The 20,615-nt window shown below is 40.9% G+C and overlaps 1 long non-coding RNA gene across 2 annotated transcripts; it reads right to left on the minus strand.

Moving 5' to 3' along the window:
* Positions 1-1,098: 1,098 nt before the first annotated feature.
* On the minus strand, positions 1,099-20,233 carry LOC125753201 (uncharacterized). Of its 2 annotated transcripts, none has more exons than XR_007404410.1 (3): positions 19,781-20,233; positions 4,691-4,803; positions 1,099-1,722 (listed from the first exon to the last, which is right to left on the minus strand). It is a non-coding gene; the product is annotated as an uncharacterized LOC125753201 (long non-coding RNA). The 2 variants fall into 2 exon arrangements; XR_007404408.1 differs by lacking the exon at positions 19,781-20,233 and adding an exon at positions 18,924-19,596.
* Positions 20,234-20,615: the final 382 nt, after the last annotated feature.

Consider the following 20,615-nt stretch of genomic DNA (forward strand, 5'->3'; position numbering starts at 1 on the left):
GTTCAATTTATCTATTTTTTTCTTTTGTTGCTTGTGTTTTTGTATCATATCCAAAGAATCACTGCCAAATCCAACGACATGAAGCTTTTCCTCTATTTTTTCTTCTAAGAGTTTTATCATTTTTGTACTTACATTTTACCTCTTTGATCCATTTTTATTTTTTTATTTTTTATTTTTTTAATTTTTTTTTTTAATTTTTATTTATGATAGTCACACACACACACAGAGAGAGAGAGAGAGGCAGAGACATAGGCAGAGGGAGAAGCAGGCTCCATGCACTGGGAGCCCGACGTGGGATTCGATCCCAGGTCTCCAGGATCGTGCCCTGGGCCAAAGGCAGGCGCCAAACCGCTGCGCCACCCAGGGATCCCTCTTTGATCCATTTTTAGTTAATTTCTGTGTAGGGTATAAGGTAAGTCTTTTGTATCCAGTTTTCTCACTACAATTTGTTGAAAAGACTGTTCTTTCCCCATTAAATGGTCTTGATACCTTGTTAAAAATCATTTGACCATATATGCAAAGGTTTATTTCTGGATTCTCTTTTCTATTCCGTGATCATGTCCATTTTTATGCAAAGTAGACTTTTAAAATACCATTTTTAATTCTTCAGACTGGCAATATAACAAAACTTTGATGGGGCAGCCCGGGTGGCTCAGCAGTTTAGAGCCACCTTCAGCCCAGGGCCTGATCCCGGAAATCTGGGATCCAGTCCTGCATGGGGCTCCCTGCATGGGGCCTGCTTCTCCCTCTGCCTGTGTCTCTGCCTCTCTCTCTCTCTCTCTCTCCCTGTGTCTCTCATGAATAAATGAATAAAATCTTAAAAAAATTAATAAATTCAGTATTGGAAGAATGTGAAGAGAGGGATGCCTGGGTGGCTCAGTTGTTGAGTGTTGGCCTTTGGCTCAGGGAATGATCCTGGAGTCCCAGGATGGAGTCCCACATCAGGTTCCCTGCAGGGAGCCTGCTTCTCCCTCTGCTTATGTCTCTGCCTCTCTCTGTGTCTCTCATGAATAAATAAAATCCTAAAAAAAAAAAAAAAAAAAAAAAGAATGTAAAGAGAACTCTTAAACATTGCTAAAGAAAATGAAAATTGGTAAAGTAATGTGGTAGTGTCAAAACTTAAGATATTCTATTTTTTTTAAAGATTTTATTTATTTGAGAAAGAGAGAGCATAAGCGGGAAGAGGGAAAGGAGACTCCCCACCTGAGCAGGGAGCCCGATGTGGGGCTTGATCCCAGAACCCTGAGATTATGACCTGAGGGGGAATCAAGAGTTGGCAGCTTAACTGGCTGAGCCACCCAGGCACCTCTTTTATGTCACTTTTCATAGTTTCTAGTTGTCTGCCAAGTTTTTCAAGTTTGGTTTTTATCTCCTTGAACATAGTACACAGAATCATTTTATAGTTAGTGTCCAATGATTGCAACATACAGAATCTCTGAGTCTGTTTCTTTTTTTTTTTTTAAGATTTTATTTATTTATTCATGAGAGACACACATAGAGAGAGAGAGGCAGAGATGCAGGTAAAGGGAGAAGCAGGCTCCACACAGGGAGCCTGACGTGGGACACGATCCAAGGTCTCCAGGTCCCCCCTGGGCCGATGGCGCCGCTAAACTGATGAGCCACCCAGGCTGCCCTGTGAGACTGTTTCTATTATCTGTTTTTTCTCTTACTTACTCATGGTGTCTTGTCTCTTTGTGTGCCTGGTTATCGTTGCTCTGGACACTGTATTTGAAAAAAGCAATTTTTCATGTAAATAATTTGAAGCTACGGATGATGATATTTTTCTTCAAAGAGGATTTTTATTTACTCTTGCAACTAGCAATTACAGCCAATTTAATACAAGTTTAGGCCCTGAGATTTGTTTTGTTTTGTTTTGTTTTTTTAAAGAATTTTATCCTAAAGTCAGTATCTGAGAATCTTTTTTTTTTAAGATTTTATTTATTCATGAGAGACACAGAGAGAAAGAGAGAGAGAGAGAGGCACAGACACATGCAGAGGGAGAAGCAGGCCCCATGCAGGGAGATGCAGGGAGCCTGACGTGGGACTCGATCCCGGTTCTCCAGGATCACACCCTGGGCTGAAGGCGGCTCTAAACCGTTGAGCTACCCAGGCTGCCCACCTGAGATTTTTTTGGACTGCTTAGATGACATGAAGTCAGCCTACTCTTTATTTTTAAAACATTTTTAAAGATTTTATTTATTTATTCATGAGAGACACACAGAGAGAAAGAGGCAGAGACACAGGCGGAGGGAGAAGCAGGCTCCATGCAGGGAGCCCGACATGGGACTCGATCCCAGGTCTCCAGGATCACACCCTGGGCTGAAGGTAGGCTAAACTGCTGAGCCACCCGGGCTGCCCCAATAAATCTTTATTTTAAAAAAAGAGAAAATCTTATTAGCTCCAGTCAAGGGCCCATTTCTGCTCTTGTGGCCAGGGGTTGAAGGTCGTTTAATATGCACAGCATTCACTAGCTTTGAGAAGGGCAGTTTCCTAAGAAGGGAATATGAGCATAGAAGAAATGATTGGCATATTTAATATATACCAAATTACATGATGTTCTTTAAATGTACCCTCCTATATCATATTCCTGTGCTTTTTCATGTGCTGTCTCCTCAGCCTAGGATTTGTTCCCCTCTGTTCACTAGGGAAACTCCTTTTTCAACTCTTATCTCAAAAACAAGCAAACAAAAACAAATAAAAAGACACCTCTTCCTCTATATGCTCTTTGTAATGTGCATAAATCTTTTCATAGCAATTATTCTATCCTGATAGATAGGAATTATTATTATTATTATTACTATTATTATTGTTACTATTTTGCTGATATTACCTAAAATTGTACCAGGCACATTCAACAAATATTTGTTGAAGAAATGAATAAATGTGAGTAAAGAACAACTTTTTTCTAGGTTTCCTCAGATCTTACGATACATGATTCCATAAAATTCCAACTCCAAAAAATAACTTATTTCAGTGGTTTGCCCTTCACTAGACCTTATTAAAAGTTATAAAAACCTTTTTCCTGGGATGTCTGGGTGGCTCAGCGGTTGAGTGTCTGCCTTTGACTCAGGGCGTGATCCTGGTCTTGGGATCGAGTCCCACATCAGGCTCCCTGCAAGGAACCTGCTTCTCCCTCTATCTGTGTCTCTGCTCCTCTCTGTATATCTCATGAATAAATAAATACAATCTTTTTTTTTTAATCCTTTTATTACTCTTTTTTAACAAACGGCCCCAGGGATAGGGGACCAGGGGAGGGGGGTGGAGGGGAAGCAAGGCCCCAGCCCCACAACCCCTCCCCACCCACCCCAATAAATACAATCTTTAAAAAAAAAAAAAACGTTTTTCCTTTTCCTGCTAAAAATAAATAATACAGATATGCTTTGAGAGTGAGTAGACAATGATATCATTTTAGAGGCAATTTCCTAGTTTCTTTTACTAGAAAAGAAAGTATTAGATTTAGTACTTTCAGATTCTGATTTGTTTTTTTGTTTTGTTTTCATGCTTGGAAAACAAGGCTTCAAATTCATTAGTTAGCTTTATGGCTACTTCACACTTTGCCCACCTCCCTCTCCAGTCCCCTCCCCCCATTTTTACCTCTTTTTTTTTTTTTTTTTAAGATTTTTTAGATTTATTAAAGAAAAACACAGAGAGGCAGAGACATAGGTGGAGGGAGAAGCAGGTTCCCCACGGGAAGCCTGATGTGGGACTTGATCCCAGGACCTTGGGATTATGACCTGAGCCAAAGGTAGACGCTTAACCAACTGAGCCACCCAGGTGCCCTACAATTGTCATTCTTTTTTTTTTTTTTTTTTTTTTTATTTATTTATGATAGTCACAGAGAGAGAGAGAGAGGCAGAGACACAGGCAGAGGGAGAAGCAGGCTCCATGCACCGGGAGCCTGACGTGGGAATCGATCCCGGGTCTCCAGGATCGCGCCCTGGGCCAAAGGCAGGCGCCAAACCGCTGCGCCACCCAGGGATCCCCTACAATTGTCATTCTTACAAAATTTAACACAGACACAATTTTACCACCAAGTATATGGTCCATATTTAAATTTTCCCAGTTTTCCTCATAATTTATGGCTTTTTTTTCTTTCCTTTTTTTCCCTTTTCTTTCTTTCTCTTTTCTTTCTTTCTTTTTTTTTTTTTTTTTTTTTGATTCGGGATTACATTTTGTCCTCAAGTCTCTTTATTAATCTGATTATTTTTTTTTAATTTTTATTTATTTATGATAGTCACAGAGAGAGAGAGAGGCGCAGAGACACAGGCAGAGGGAGAAGCAGGCTCCATGCACCGGGAGCCCGACGTGGGATTCGATCCCGGGTCTCCAGGATCACGCCCCGGGCCAAAGACAGGCGCCAAACCGCTGCGCCACCCAGGGATCCCTGATTATTTATTTATGATTAAAGTTAAACATTTCAGGTGCTCCTGGGTGGCTCAGTTGGTTAAGCATCTGCCTTCAGCTCAGATCACAATCATGATCTCAGGGCCCTGGGATCAGCCCTGCATTGGGCTCTCTCTCTGCTCAGCAGTGAGTCTGCTTCTCCCTCTGTGATCTCTCTGGCTCTCATTCTCTCTCAAATAAATAAATAAAATCTTAAAAAAAAAAGTTAAACATTTTGGGAAAAATATTACAGAAGTGGCCAGTTGCTCTTTAAGAAAGAGTGTGTCGGGACGCCTGGGTGGCTCACCGGTTGGGTGTCTGCCTTTGGCTCAGGGCGTGATCCTGGATACCTGGGATCCAGTCCTACGTTGGGCTCCCTTCATGAAGCCTGCTTCTTCCTCTGCCTGTGTCTCTGTCTCTCTGAAATAAATAAATAAATAAATAAATAAATAAATAAATAAATAAATAAATAAAGTCTTTTAAAAAAGAAAAGAAAAGAAAGAGTGTGTTTGGGGATCCCTGGTGGCTCAGCGGTTTAGTGCCTGCCTTTGGCCCAGGGTGTGATCCTGCAGTCCCGGGATCAAGTCCCACATTGGGCTCCCTGCATGGAGCCTGCTTCTCCCTCTGTCTGTCTGTCTCTCTCTCATTCTCTGTGTGAATAAATAAATAAAATCTTAAAAAAAAAAAAAAAGAAGAAAGAGTGTGCTCAAGGTGTAATCAACCACTTGCTCCATCTCTGGTTTCCTTCCTAACACTTCCTTGCTAGCTATTTGTTTATCCGTCTGCCTGCCACTCTCCCTGCTTGTGCTCTTTCTCTCTGTCAAATAAATAAATAAAATTAAAAAAAAACAAAAAGTGCCATTATGCCTGCCACTTGCAATTTACTTTTGAAAGCTTCTTAGAATATTTTTTATTTTATTTTTTAACCTTTTTTTTTTTTATTTAAATTTTTATTTATTTATGATAGTCAGAGAGAGAGAGGCAGAGACACAGGCAGAGGGAGAAGCAGGCTCCATGCACCGGGAGCCCGACATGGGATTCGATCCTGGGTCTCCAGGATCGCGCCCTGGGCAAAAGGCAGGCGCCAAACCGCTGCGCCACCCAGGGATCCCTTTTTAACCTTTTTAAAAATATTTTATTTATTTATTCATAGAGAGAGAGAATTAGAGAGGCAGAGACAGGCAGAGGGAGAAGCAGGCTCCATGCAGCGTGCCCGACGTGGGACTCAATCCCAGGACTCCAGGATCACACCCTGCAACGAAGGCAAGCACTAAACCAATGAGCCATCAAGGGATCCCTATTTTATTTTTTTAAAGATTTTTATTTATTCACCCACGAGAGGGAGAGAGAGAGAGAGAGAGAGAGAGAGAGAGAGAGAGAGGCAGAGACACAGGCAGAGGGAGAAGCAGGCTCCATGCAGGGAGCCCGACGTGGGACTCGATCTGGGGTCTCCAGAATCAGGCCCTGGGCTGAAGGCGGTGTCAAACCGCTGAGCCACCAGGGCTGCCCTTAAAATATTTTTAAAAGTATATGTGTGTGTATTTTAAATAGATATATACATATACATATATAGTAAATAAGGTAAAATATTAATGCTAACATTGATAACTTTAGATGAAGGTATATGGCATGGTCAGGGCATTATTCTCATCTCCATGTAGAATTGAAATTTGTAAAAAGTTAAGGACGTCTGGGTGGCTCAGCAGTTGAGCCTCTGCCTTTGACTCAGCAGGGCATGATCCTGGAGTTCTGAGATCTAGTCCCACATCAGGCTCCCCACATGGAGCCTGCTTCTTCCTCTGCCTATGTCTCTGCCTCTCTCTCTGTCTCTCATGAATAAATAAATCTCTTAAAAAAAATAAAAGATTTGAAATTTGTAAAAAGTTAAAAGTTTGGAAAGAAGAATAAAAGAGTACTTCTCTAGCTCAGAATAAAGATTTACTGACCATACTAGAACTGTCATCTCTTAAAAGCCAGATTTATGGTACAAGGACAGTTACTGCAGAAAGTTTCTTGGAAATCTCAAATCAAGACTAGCAGCATCTGCTGCTCTATATGCCTCACCCAACCCTCATGATGGAAGTGCTACAAGAAGTATCTAATGAAAAAAAATAATAATAAAAATAAAAATAAAAAAAGTATCTAATGTTTCTGAATGGGAGAGTTAAGCAGGCTCTCTATCTTACTTATAATCTGGGGTGGCAAGGAGGTGGAGTGGCCATTTTAAATAAAGCCAGGATGAACTTAGAAGATAAATTTATTTCTGACCTTCTTTCTTCAGACTCATGATCATTTGCATTACCAATAATTCCACCTGCACACATAGGTTCCTCCACATCCTGCCTTTGTGAAGATAAATACAGAGACCATTAACTTGAAAGGTGCTAATATGATGAAAGCCCTCTAGAGAAGAAACACAAACCTAAGATAATAATTTTAAGAAATAACACAAATACTATAAGCAGTAATGGAACAAAACAAATTCAGAGCTCCAGTTAAACTCTCAAAGCTGAAAATGAAGTGAAAGCAATTTCTATATGTCAAGAAAATAAATACTGTGGAAATTCGGAAAACGTGGACTAACTGGCTCAATTCTGTAAAGACACATGACCAAATGGTATCTGTACAAGTGACAATTAACAAAATAATTTTTTTAATATTTATTTATTCATGAGAGACACAGAGACACAGGCCCAGGGAGAAGCAGGCTCCCCGCAAGGAGCCCGATCGACCCAGATCCTAGGATCACAGCCTGGGCCAAAGGCAGACGCTGAAACACTGAGCCACCCAAGTGTCCCAACAAATAACAAAATAAATCAAGGATGTTTATCTGCATTCATATATGTTGTTAATTTAAGGAGAGAACTAGGTAAATGTCTTTCTAGATCCTAATGATAAAAATATAATCAATTACTTCAATTTAATTTTCCACTCATTCATTCAAATATATTTTGTAAAGATTTATTTATTTATTTTAGAGGTGGGGGGAGAGGGAGTTAGGGAAGGGCAGATGGAGAAGGAGAGGGACTGAAGCAGACTCCCTACTGAGCATACAGTCCAAAGCCCCTGATATCAAGACTTGAGCTAAAATCAAGAGTCAGATGCTTTACCGACTAAGCCACCCAGGCGCCCCTCATTCAAATATTTTTTTGAGAACATGCTATGTGTAAGGCACTGGGGTTGCCATGGGGTGAGGGGGTTTGAAAATAAAAGGTGAAAATGAGCTTCTAATTTCAAGGTATAGATGTATATACTTTTTTGAATTAATATAATTCATGTACTACAAAATTTACCATTTAAATTTGAAGTGTACAGGGGTGCCTGACTGGCTCAATTTGTGGGGCATGCAACTCTGGATTTTAGGATTATTACTTCAAGCCCTATGTTGGATGAAGAGATTATTTTTAAAAATAAAAATCTTAAAAAATAAATAAATTTAAAGCATATAATTCAGTGGTTTTGAGTATATTCACAAAATTGTGCAAGCATCACCACTACCTAACTCCAGGACATTTTCATTACCCCCAAGGAAACTTTGTATCTACTTTGCAACCACATTCCATTTCTACCTCCCCCTAGCCTGTGTTGGCCACTAATCTACTTTCTGTTTCTATGAATTTTTGTACTCCGCACATTTCATATAAACAGAATCATACAATATATGGCCTTTTTAGACTGGCTTCTTACATTGAACATAATGTTTTCATGCTTTATCCATGTTGTCGCAAGTTTCAGTAGTTCATTCTTTTTTTATTTCTAAATAATATTCCATTGTATTTTTAAAAAAGATTTTTAATTTATCTATTCATCGATACACAGAGAGAGAATGAGAGGCAGAGACACAGGCAGAGGGAGAAGTAGGCCCCATGCAGGGAGCCCGACGTGGGACTAGATCCTGGGTCTCCAGGATCACGCCCTAGGCTGCAGGCGGCGCTAAACCGCTGCGCCACCGGGGCTGCCCTCCACTGCATTTTAAAAAAAATATTTTATTTACTTCTTCATGAGAGACACAGAAAGAGAAGCAGAGACATAGGCAGAGGGAGAAGCAGGCTCCTTGCAGGTATCCCTATGTGGGACTTGATCCCAGGACCCTGAGATCACACCCTGAGCTGAAGGTAGATGCTCAACCACTGAGCCACCCAGGCATCCCCTATTGCTTTTTTTTTTTTTTTTTTTTTAAGATTTTATTTATTTATTTATTCATGAGAGAGAGAGAGAGAGAGAGAGGCAGAGACACAGGCAGAGGGAGAGGGAGAAGCAGGCTCCGTGCAGGGAACCTGATGTGGGACTCGGTCCCGGGACTCCAGGATTACATCCTGGGCCGAAGGCAGGCGCCAAACCGCTGAGCCACCCAGGAATCCCTCTAAAAGTTTTATTTATCTAAGTAGTCTCTAAACCCAATGTGGGGCTCAAACTCATGACCCCAAGGTCAAGAGTCACATGCTTTCTGTGCCAGCCAGGCATCCTCCATTATATGGCTATACCATATTTTGTTTATCCATTCAATTGAAAGACACTTGGATTGTTTCCACTTTTAGGCTATTACGAATATTGCTGTTATCAACATTTGTGTACAAGATTTTGTATGAACTAAGTTAATGTACTAATTATGTATGAATTACTGTGTATCAATGTATTGACACAGAAGTAATGGAATGTAGTAAGCATCACGTAGTGGAGTTTTATTGGTTTTGGCTTCCCAGTGCCTATTCCTCCTTCTTATTAATAACAGTACCCAAGACACCTGCGTGGCTCAGTGGTTGAGCGTCTGGTTTTGGCTCAGGTCATAATTCCAGGGTCCAGGGAGTGAGTCCCACATCGGGCTCCTCACAGGGAGCCTGCTTCTCCCTCTCCCTATGTCTCTGCCGCTTGCTCTCTCTGTGCCTTTCATGAATAAATAAATAAAACCTTAAAGGGACGCCTGGGTGGCTCAGTGGTTGGGCATCTGCCTTCAGCTCAGGTAGTGATCCCGGATCTGGGGATTGAGTCCTGCATCAGGGCTCCCTGCGGGGAGCCTGCTTCTCCCTCTGCCTGTGTCTCTGCCTCTCTGTTTGTCTCTCATGAATAAACAATAAAATCTTAAAAAAAAAAAAAAACTTAAAAAATTAACAGTACCATATTCTCTTATGTGTAATAACATAAAGAAGTTTCCAAGGAAGCTGACTTCACACTCAAATCCAGGGTAGATTATTTGGCTTAAGTCCAGCACATCCTATCTCCATGGACATTGATTAGTTCAGTGACGGGTAAGTGACCTTAATTCAAACCAATGAGATATGAAAAGATCTTTGCTGGAGGCTTCTGGGAAAGATGCATCTTAGTTATTCTGAAGTAGCTCCCTTGAGAGATGTTCTTTTACTACTAGACATGAGGGAAGACATATAGCCTCCTAGAAACTGCTACAGCCATATTGAGATTGAGCATATTAAGCCATCTTGAGCACATTTTGGAAAATCAAATATTTTGAAAAAGAAATGGAAAGAAACCAGGTCTTTGGTAGTATCATGGAGCCTCAATACTGAGGACCAAACTTTGCCTGAGTTTTCAATTGATGACTAGTAAATTCCCTTAATTGTTTTAGCCAGTTTGAGATGAGGTTTCTGTTGCTTACAATCAAAAGATTACATCATAATATTAATAGAAACTAAATTTTTATAGCACCTTATAATGTAAAAGGCGAAAGATTTATATGATCTGAAGAGAAACCAGAATTAGCACTTTAAATGTAACTCTGAGCTATGTGAATTCAGTGGTGGAGACATTGGATACTGCCAGAAGGAGTCATGAAAGTCTTCATGCAGAAAGTGACAGTTGAATTACAACTTGCAATTTAGAAAGTATTTACGAAGTACAATGGACTAAACAAATTAAGCAGATTTCTTTTATTGCAGACCTTCTCAGAGACTTTAATATTCATTCATAATATATTCATATTTGAATTATAAATATATTCAAGAGAGGGATATAATATTTGGTGTTTACTTTATTTCACTCTGAACACCTAGTAGTATCTCAAAGAATCTAGCTGGCTTGATAAACTGCTATGTATAATGTACTGAGTGACTAAAAGAGAAGAAAAGATCATCTTGGCCATCTTATTAGCAAATTTTTGTGAAGATGAAAACATTTGAAAAAGTTTTTTAAGAGATTGGTAAATTCTGAACAAGTATAATGGATGTAGGTAGCTGCTTCACTAAGTCAGGTGCATCAGCTAAACTCTTTAGTCAAGAAGAAATCTGAAAGGGTAGTTATTAACAGTGTCATTCTTTAAAGTTTATTAGTAAAGCTCTTTTTCTCTAGAGTCCTGGAGCAAATTAAACAAATAATTTTTGTAAAAGTACTTTATTTTGTAAAATAAGCTAAAGTGAAAAAAATTTAAATGTATTTTCCACTGTATTTATAGGAAATAACTGCAGAATAGAGGCATGAGTAATGGACAATTGATTCCTTTATATCTGATAAAGCACCTACTAATAAATCTGTTTGTTACATCTCAGTTTCACTACATAATTGTGAAAGAACCCTGAAATAAATACATCTTTGCAGCTCTGGCTATCTAACAGGAACAACTGATAATTGGAGAAAACTCTGCAAGTTCGTAGGTGATAAAATTAGAGAATGAAGGGTTGTTACTTTATTAGACAGAATCATTAAGTGTCTAAAAACCCATTTACAATAATTGATGGTAACACCATTTACCACAGATGAACAATCTTTTCTCGTCTTCATTTTTCCAAATCAGGTATATGAATAACAAGGTGATTAAAGCTCAAAAAGGAAGAGACCAGAGATATTCCATATATGTATCCATTTTTTATTTTCAAAAGAAAATTGTACAACTTTGCCATAAATTGCTTTCAACAAAGGTTTGGTGTACACATAAAAAGATGGCGGGGAGGTGAGAATGAGGGTGAGTTTGGGAATGAGAGTGGGAGATAAACTAATAAAAGAAACCCAAAGACTTGGCAGCCCAGGTGGCTCAGTGGTTTAGCGCTGCCTTGGGCCCAGGGTGTGATCCTGGAGACCTGGGATCAAGTCCCATGTCAGGCTCCCTGCATGGAGCCTGCTTCTCCCTCGGCCTGTGTCTCTGCCTCTCTCTCTCTCTCCTGTGTCTTTTATGAATAAATAAATAAAATCTTAACAACAACAAAAAGAAACCCAAAGACTGTTTCTAGAAAAACTATATGGGCAGACGGAAGAAAATACAAACACTGGCCTTAAAACAAAGTCTCCATTAACTTCTTACATCCATCAGTCAGGGCTTATCCAAACTCCCCGCTGAACGCAAAACTGAGGAAATAAGGAAGATCCAGGTGATTGAGAATTGAGAACTAAGTAAGATAAGGGTAGGAAAGAGAAAGAGATTGACAGATAGACAAAAGTCCATATAGTCAGGCTGCAGGAAATAGAAGATGCAGATAGAACACAGGTATTGAGATAGAAAGACCAGTGTACTGGGAGTCAGGATACTGCATTCTTGCCACATCTCTCAGATATCAGCTTTATGATGCTAGCTTCTGTTTCCTCATCTAAAGTATAAGGAGATTGAACAAACTGCCTCTGATATTCCATCTCTAACTTTCTAAGAATTGATGGAAGGCTCCCAAGTAGTGGAAGGTAATATAAGCCAAGATGGAAATTTGGAGGAATCTGAGGCCTAGCAAGAATCTCACAGAGAGTGTGAGGACAGGAACAGCTAGGGTAAGAAAAGAAACTGAGAAGCTGAAGACTCAAGAGCAGATACCATATGAACACTCTCCATTTTTCTATTGATGCTGTAAGAAAAGGGAAAATAACCTAATTTAATAACCTAAAATAGACCTAATAATGTGCTCACTGCTATTAGGCTGATACCTAATAATGTGTTCACAGCCCACTGCTGATACTCAGTTGTTACAAAAATGGCAATTTCATATGGTTCAACTTAAAAATTTTCCATTATCCCATTGGAGACAAGGAGTCTTCATATTGATGATAATTAACTTATTTACATATAAAACAATAGATTTGAGTTATTAATTTTTATGAAGCTGATATTACTCAGTAACTAGTAGAACTATTAAATGCCCCCCACCATCTATTATTGTGGTTAGATTACTCTCCTTAAGACTATAACTCTAAGATGCTATATCCCCCTTTTTTCCCCTATATTATGCCTTAATTTTCTACAAGAAAACTGAATCATAGAATCACAGAAATGAAAACCTACAATTTTCTTTAGTATACATAGTATTGAAGAGACATTGAAATGGAGTGGCCTATGGAAAATTTAAACAATAATACACCATCACTCTATAGGAGAAGGGGTACAAATAATATCATATAAAAGAAACCCACCATGTACAGAAAAGGTTGGCAGTAAGATGTTGAACCTACAAGAGTATAGGGGTCCCCCAACTGTACAGCTCAGAAACTTCAAACTGATCCTTGCCTAATCATGAAGGAACTGAAAGAGGCATTTAGTTATGATACTGTGGTTCTCTAGTAGGAGGAACTAGCTCTAAGGAACCAAGACACTAAAAAGAGAAGTAAAAAGGGGTGGCTCAATTTTTGCCATCCAAACACAAACACCAAAGGATTCAGTCGGTGTTGTAAAAAGCAGACTGACTTCTGGAGATCTGAGTTTTGCCCCTAACTCTGTCACTAACTTGTTGTATGACCTTGAGCAAGTCTTCACCTTCCAAACTCTGAATTTTCACCTCTTCAAAGTGAGGAGTTAGAGCAAACGATCTAAAGCAATATAATTCCAAACTGACAGAAAATTTGAAGAATAGTAGAAGTAGCTCCCCTAATTCCTTTATCCTAATCAAATTTTATTTATCTTTGCTCCATTTGCTTTATTATTATATCTTTGCATATGAACTTATAAATATATGTATTTTTTTCTGAACCATTTGAGACTTAGAGAACTTATACTCTTTTACTCCTAAATACTTCGGTGTGTTTTTATTTATTTATTTATTTATTTATTTATTTATTTATTTATTTATTTATTTTAAAGGATTTTATTTATTTATTCATGAAAGACACAAGAGAAAGGGAGGCAGAGGCACAGGCAGAGGGAGAAGCAGGCTCCATGCAGGAAGCCCGACGTGGGACTCGATCCCGGGACTCTAGGGTCACGCCCTGGGCCATAGGCAGGTGCCAAACCACTCAGCCACCCAGGGATCCCCCAGTGTGTTATTTATTAAGAACAAGGCTATTCTCTTATGTGGCTATAGTATAGACACAAAAATTAGGACACTTAACACTAACACAATACTATTATCTGATTCACAATCCATGTTAAATTTTGTCAGTTGTCCTAAAAACATTATTTAGGTGTTTTTTTTTTCCTAGTCCAGGATCAAATCTAAGGTCACATATTGCATTTAGTTGTCATGTCTCTTTTGCCTCTTTTAATCTGGACCAATTCCTCAGCTTTTCTTTTCATTTCCTGACCTTGACATTTTTGAAGAGTACAGACCAGTTATTTTGTAAAATGGTTCTCAATTTGGGTTTGTCTGGCATTCCCTCATGATCGGATTCAGTTTGTATATTTTTGGCAGGATTATCAGTGAAGTGATGTTGTGTCCTCAGTGCTTCTTATTAAGAGATACATAAAGTCAGTTTGTCCTCATATCAGTGATGTAAGCTTGATGACTTGGTTAAGGTGGTGTTAAAGAGGGTCCTCCACTATTTTCCCTTTATAACTATTAAATAGTTTATGGAGATATACTTTAACATGTAAATATCCTGCTCCTCATCTAACTTTCACCTACCAGTTTTAGCCCCTACAAATGAGTTTCTTACTCCATTATTCCATTTATATTTATTAGTTGTCATCCTACTGATAGGAAAAGCTTTTGGGTGCCCAGGTGGCTCAGTTGGTTAAGCATCTGACTGGCTCAGGCCATGATCTCAGGGGCCTGGGATTGATCCCCACATTGGGCTCAGTGGTGAGTCTGCTTCTATCTCTCCCTATCTTTCTCCTTCTGCCTTTCCTCCTGCCTATGCTCTCTCTCAAATAGTCTTTTTTTTTTTTCAAATAAATAGTCTTAAAAAAAAGTCTTCAATTTTCCTACATTTATCTAATGATTTTTTTACTTATTTATAACAGTGTGGAATCATAGACTCTTATTTTATTCAATTGTTTATAATCCATTACTAATACAAGTTATTTTTATTAAAGAAGGGGTTCTTAATCTTTCTTTGTACCATGGATTCCTTTGGCAGTGTGGAAAATCCTATAGACCTCTTGTCAGAATGTTTTTTAATGTATTAAATAATTGCAGAGAATATTACATAGGTTTACAAAGGAAACCTGTGTTTCTGAGTGGCTCAGTTGGTTAAGCTTTGGACTCTTGCTTTTGACTCAGGTCATGATCTTGAGGTCATGAGACAGAGCCCCACCTTAGGCTCTGCGCTCAGCACAGAGTCTGCTTAAGATTCTTTCTCCCTCTCCCTCTACCCACCATCCCCACAAGATAAATAAAGAAATTTTTTCAAAAAGAACTTTGTGGGGCACTTGGGTGGCTCTGTTGGTTAGGCATCTGCCTTCGGCTTAGGTCATGATCCCAAGGTCCTGGAATCAGGTCCCACATCAGGCTCCCTGCTCAGCAGGGAGTCTGCTTCTCCCTCTCCCTCTGCCCCTCCTTTCCGCTTGTGCTCTCTCTCTCTGTCAAATAAATAAACTCTTTTAAAAAATGTTCTTATAAAAATAAGGAAACCTATTATACCAAAACTGTTATCAAAATACTAGAAATTTACAACACAATGTGTTTATTAACACATTAAATAACAAGATCTAGTAGTAAAGAGTGCAAACTATATCAACATGTCCACAACAACTACAGTGTGATAGGAAATGATCTGTGATTTCCATCAGTGGAATTCACAAGTACCAGTATTGCTAATATTGCTGTGATTTTGTTACTAATGTTCATACTAAAAGGAAATGCTAAATTTCAATATCAGTGAAAATAAAGGTGTAATTTCCTCCCCATCTATGTTCATGGACCTAACAGATTCTATCCTGGATGCCAGGTTTAGAACCCTTGATATAAGTCTTATTGTAATCTCCCTAAGGCCCTACCATAACATCACATTATGATTCAAGCCCAAAGTTTCAATCCTCCAACATAAAAGTTATCCCATCAATATATAAAAACTAGATAAAATTTGAAAAGACACCTATTTGAGTAAAAGAAAAAATTGCTTTAGGAGTCCAGAGCCCTGGAGCACCAAGGCAAAAAAGTAGCCTCCTGAAGAATAGCCTGGAGTTGGTTGTGGATCCAGCCAGACTCAGCGTAGAGAAACTGAAGCCCAAATAAGAGGAATGACATAGCCAGGATCCCACAAAGAATGCAGTCAGAGGCAGTAGCCAGAAAAGTCACCTTTAGAAGGTTTGGTGAAGGGTGCCTCCATGGCTCAGTCAATTAAGAAACTGCCTTCACCTTAGGTCATGATCTCAGAGTCCTGGAATCAAGCCCTGTATCAGGTTCCCCACTCAGTGGAGAGTCTGCTTCTCCCTCTAACCTTCCCCACTGCTTGTGATCTCTCACTCAAATAAATAAAATCTTGAGAAAAAAAAAAAAAGACTTGGTGAATGAAAAGACTTCATAGGCAACTATTCAAACTGTGGCTTCTAAAATGCCTGAAGAAATGGAAGCCTTATGACTTCTAGCTTGGATGCAGGACCAACAATAAGGATCTGTTTATACTATATGACAAAGAAGTTGACAATAAAGGAGAAGAAAAAGCCCGAATTCCATTAGAATAAAGGAGATGACGTGTGTCAATTTTTCTAGTCTACACTGTGATTTTCCCTTAAGAAATCAGAGAGTGCCACTGTGCTCCCAGATCAGTGCTTATGCACCAAAGCAGCTTGATTCTAATGTCTATGTGGTACCATTGCAGATTATGAGTAACAAATACAGTCCCATACAAGAATTATTTTTGGGGGGTGCCTTGGTGGCTCAGTTGGTGAAGCGTCTGCCTTTTGGCTCTTGTCCTGATCTCAGGGTCCTGGAATCGAGCCCCATGTTGGGCTCTCTGCTTAGCACAGAGTCAGCTTCTTCCTCTCCTTCTCCCTCTGTGATCTCTCTTGCTCTTACTCTCTTTCAAATGATTAAATAAAATCTTCCAAAAAATTTTTTTAAAGAATTCCTTTTTTTTAACATATAGGAATTCTGAAAACCATCTCTAGATTTAATAAAAACTAGTATGTTTTCTTTTGTAATTTTTTCATTTTACTTAAGAAAGACTGTTCTTGAGGTTCTCATAATTTAACTTTCTGAACTTAAAAGTTAGAAACAAAATGAAATTGAGCTGAAAACCTAGTTGCTTATCTTATAGCACACCAATCCCATGAGAGGCATCAGTTTGCAGACTAGGATATAACATCAAGGTGAAGTTGCAGTGAACTCTGGAAGCAAAAGCAAGAGCCCAGCAGACACATTTAGAATAGTTGAATGGAGCTAAAACTTAAAAAAATCATTTTAGAAGAATAACTTTGAATAATAAAGTTCAAATGCAATGCTTTTTAAATTGGTCAAAAGTATTTAAATTTAAGTTACATTTAATCTCTTGACTCGTCATTTATTTTCTTCCCGGGTGGGTGGGTAAGAGTTTTGGGTCTGTCTAAACTAATCAAAGGATTCATCCCACTCCTGCTTTAGGAAGTTTGAATTACACTGGAAACTAGATTTTACTTTTCTACCACTGCTCTTCCTTAAAACTCCTCAGCAAATCTGTGTATGTAGGCAAATGCTTAAATGCAAGACTATTCTATCCTTCGTGAAATAAAAACGGTTTGCGAACACTCATGCAAAGGTAAACAGCATATCATTTCTAAGGCTTTCCTATCTTTCGTCAGCATTTAAAATCTGAAGATCTGGACATCCTTAGACTTAAATTTCTCTTTCCTGCCATTCCTATGATCTTATTTTTCAATATTGGACTGTGTCATTATTCATATTTCCATTAAATCACTGCTCACTCCTGCTCCTTTCTGTTTAGATGGTCCTTTTTTTTTTTTTTTTTTTTAAGATTTTATTTATTTATTCATGACAGACACAGAGAGAGAGAGAGGCAGAGACACAGGCAAGGCAAAGGGAGAAGCAGGCTCCATGCAGGGAGCCGGACATGGGACTCCATCCAGGGTCTCCAGGATCACACTCTGGGCTGAAGGTGGTGCTAAACCACTGAGCCACCCCGGCTGCCCTGTTTAGATGGTTCTTAACTATTCATTGCTCCCGTCTCTTGATCCGCATGATCAGAACCTGAGAACTACACATGAATAAAAGGCGAGATTTTTGTAAACCATAAGTTAATATATAACTTATGTTATTTTTAAAAAAAGAATTAATTAGAAATAATAAATTTTCACTAATTTGATCCTATGATAGAGTTTTATCTCCACTACTAGATGGTATTTTAAGAATAGTCCTGTGTTGGGGTACCTGGGTGGCTCAATCGATTAAATCATGTGACGTCAGCTCAGGTCATGATCTTGGGATCCTGGAATGGAGCTCCACCTTAGGCTCCACCATCATCTGGGAGTCTGCTTGTCCCTTTCCCTTTCCTTCTGCCCCTCCCCCTACTTGGTCTCTCTCTCAAATAAATAAATAAAATCTTAAAAAAAAAAAAAAAAGCCCTGTCTTGTCCAATTTTTTAACCCACAAAATACCTAACAGTGCTATCTACGCACATAGCAATCACCCATTTGCTAAACCTAAGCTCAGAAAGTGTTAGCACACAACACTCTTAGTCTACTTACCAAAAAACTCTTGCAACAAATCTGGACTGGTTCTTAAGACCATGGTTATGCTTAGAAGACATGAACCCAATAAATAACTTAGAAATATTTACAGTAGAAGAAAATCATGATAAAAGTGTCATTCCAAACAAAACGTAACAAAACATCCATATTTTTAGTGCTTGGAATGAAACAACGTTTGAATCTGAATTAATGAATCTCTCGATATACATAAAATTACACAGATCTCTTATTTCCTTTAAATCAGTCATATCTTTAAAGTCTGTGGTACACCGAAAGTTTACAGTGCTTCAAGATTCTCTGTGATATCTCTTGCAAGCCTCTCACGGACTCAATATTACTTGAATTAGAGCTGAAGTCCATGGAAGAACTGACTTTATGCAGAGGGAGAATTCAGGATAATAATAACCAACCACACGCAGCCCGCGTGGCTCAGCGGTTTGGCGCCGCCTTCCGCCCGGGGTGTGATCCTGGAGACCCAGGATCGAATCCCTGCGTGGGGCCTGCTTCTCCCTCTGCCTGTGTCTCTGTTTCTCATGAATAAATAAATAAAATATTAAAAAATAATAATAACCAACCACATCAACAAAAAGGATGTTACTTTTAAAATAAAGTGGTAGTTTTTTTTTTATCGAGGAAACAAATTCCATCAAAATGTTTTCAAAACCTTAAAAAATTATCTCGAATGGGGGGAGGACTAAGAGAATTACAAGAATTACAAGAAAACATTACACAACACGGTAAAAAACGATTTCACTTTGAACAAATAACGTCTTATCACCTTTAAATTCTAATGTGTCTAAAATCTCGAATTGGCCCTTCTGACGTAGCAAACGCTGCATGGTTGACTTGGGGTAAATTGCTTCTATGGCTTTTGCTAACTGGTCTGTTGTGGCTTGCCCTGTAGGACTGAGGGTCCCAAGATCTAGAATGGGCAACTGGCTTTCTTTCCAAGGTTGCTTAAAATTGTAGGAAATCGAAGGTTTATCTTTCCAGTGTCAGTTATGGTGTGATTTGGGGGGAGAATTCGAGGAGTCCTCAGAATCCAGCGTGTCAGAGCTCTGGGCCTTAACTTCCCCATCTGTAAAATGGAGCAGGCGATCTCCACTTAGAGACAGGAAGAATTACAGGATCAAACCCCGAGGCTCCGCCAACGAGAAAGCAGCCATCCAGTTGGGGCAAGGAGTAGGCGGCGCGCTGAGAAGAGCGAGAACAGGGCAGTTCGCAGGAAGTGCTTCAGGGTTGGGAGGGGAAATAGAGGGCGGAGGCGGGAATGTGAAAGCCGAGCGCTAGCTGCGGAGTTTGTACCGAAGCTCGGGGGGGCGGGGCGAAGCTGAGGTGAAGGGGTTAGTCAGTGGATAGGCAAGACGGGCCACCTCCCCCGAAAAGAGAGGGCTGGGTGCGGGGGCGGCTCTGAGGTGGCGGCAGAGGAACGTGGGGGGAGGGGGAAGCGAACGCTCTCAGGAAAGGGGCGGGAAGCGCGCGCCACCGCGCGCATGCGCGCGCCCAGCTCCTCCAGCTCACAGGCCTGGGCTTCTGACCGCGCGCGCCCAGCGCCGACGGTGCGGACGTTAGAGAAGGAGGAGTCACGCTACCCCTCCTCGCCCCGCCGGGCCCTGAGAGCCCTGCCGCGCGTACCCCATGGTGGCGCGTCGTCCCTTTTTTTCTCCAGTGGGGCTTTAGGTGGCAGGGAAAGGAAACACGTTTCTCTCCTTTGCTCTTTTCCCCTTCCCCCACGAAAAATGGGACGGGAGGTCCTGGGCGTGTCAGGGAGAGTCCGCTCCGGGTTTTCCCGCCCACTTTAACTCCGTGAGCGCTTCGACCGCGCGGCGCTTCACTCCATCGGGCGCGCCCGAGCCCTCCGCCGGAACTCGTTCCGCCTCCCCCACACGGCTTTCTCCGGCCATGCAGAGTGGGAGCTCAGACCTCTTTTCCTGAGCTCCTCAGGCCAGAGTGTCGCCCCCTATCTTTTGAGGATTGCGACTCTGACAGCCCCTGGCAGCTAGAATTCTCTATTAAGGTTGCTCTGAGGGACTACTTGATGTCTCCGTGCGCTCGGTGGTGCGGCCGCGCTCTGAGCTCTTCCTGGAAACTCCCGCCTCGGGGAGCCAGGAGAGCCCGGCCGGGGGGAGGGGAGCGGAGGGGACGCGCACGCCCCCTGTCCCGGGGGAGGGCTCCGCGCCCCCGCCCTCCTCCCCGCGGGGAGGGGAGGGAAGGCGCGAGAGGGGGAGGGGAGGGAGCGGGGCGCGGAAACGGGGGGGGGGCGGCTTCCCGCCCCACCCCCCGCCTCGAGAACAACGGGTTCCCGCTGCTGCCCCCTGCCGCCCACAGCGCCCCGCACCCCGCGCCCCTCCCCGGCCCCGTGAGGGGCGTCAGGGGCGTCGGGGGCGCCGCCGCCGCCGGGGCCGTGGGAACCGGAGCCGAGACTTACAAGAACTGACCGGTTTCCTGTCAGAAAACTTCCAGTTACTTT

The sequence above is a fragment of the Canis lupus genome, chromosome 2 (assembly GCF_003254725.2).
Source record: "Canis lupus dingo isolate Sandy chromosome 2, ASM325472v2, whole genome shotgun sequence".
Taxonomy (NCBI): Eukaryota; Metazoa; Chordata; class Mammalia; order Carnivora; family Canidae; genus Canis; species Canis lupus.